Below are 1,254 nucleotides of genomic sequence, written 5' to 3'. Positions count from 1 at the left end.
TTTGTCATTTGTTATCTTGTAGTAATATTGATAATAATTTGATTGATTATGAACTTAAATGCTATGATTATATTTAACTTAATATTTGAAATAGTTTTAATAATAATTGTGTAACAATATATTGATATTAATGTAATATTTATGAGCAAATTTTGATTTCATTCATTGTAATTTAAATATGAATAAATGAACAATAAATTAATTTGATTCTAAGAAATTTGCAAGTGAGAATTAATGCATCATTGAAGATTTGGAACAAATAAAAAAATAATTATGATCATTTTGTATTGAACAATAGGAATGTGGTTTTACATTCGTTCATTCCCTTTCTTATTCTTTCATTGTGTTTCATTACATAATTTAATGATAATAATTCAATTGATTATGATCTTGAATGTTACATATGTTATGATTCATTCTTCATCACACAATATTTCATTCTTCATTACACAAATAGATAAATATAATGAAAACTCAGGTTATGTTTTATCAAATTCCACCCTCATTCCCCAATAGGAATGTGACTTCCTATTTGTTCTCTCACTTTCTTATTCATTCATTCTATTTTATTCCATAATTTAATCTTACGTTTGTCATTTGTCATCTTATAGTAATATTGATAATAATTTGATTGATTACAAACTTAAATGCTATGATTATATTTAACTTAATATTTGAAATAATTTTGATAATAATTGTGTAACAATATATTGATATTAATGTAATATTTATGAGCAAAATTTGATTTCATTCATTGTAATTTAAATATGAATAAATGGACAATAAATTAATTTGATTCTAAGAAATTTGCAAGTGAGAATTAATGCATCATTGAAGATTTGGAACAAATAAAAAAATAATTATGATCATTTTGTGTTGAACAATAGGAATGTGGTTTTACATTCGTTCATTCCCTTTCTTATTCATTCATTGTGTTTCATTACATAATTTAATGATAATAATTCAATTGATTATGGACTTGAATGATATTTTTATCTTTTAGTTAAAATGATTATATTTCAGTTAATATTTGAAATAATTGTGTAACGATATTGAGCATTTATGTAATATTCATGAGCAAAATTTGATTTCATTCATTGTAATTTAAATGTGAATAAATGGATAATAACTCAATTTGATTCTAAAAAATTTATTAGTGAGGATTAATGCATCATTTAAAATTTATAACAAAAATAATAATAATTAGGATCATTTGTATTGAACAATAGGAATGTGACTTTACATTTGTCCATT

This window comes from Lupinus angustifolius, unplaced genomic scaffold (assembly GCF_001865875.1).
Source record: "Lupinus angustifolius cultivar Tanjil unplaced genomic scaffold, LupAngTanjil_v1.0 Scaffold_370, whole genome shotgun sequence".
Taxonomy (NCBI): domain Eukaryota; kingdom Viridiplantae; phylum Streptophyta; class Magnoliopsida; order Fabales; family Fabaceae; genus Lupinus; species Lupinus angustifolius.
Note: the sequence above shows the minus strand (reverse complement) of the source record.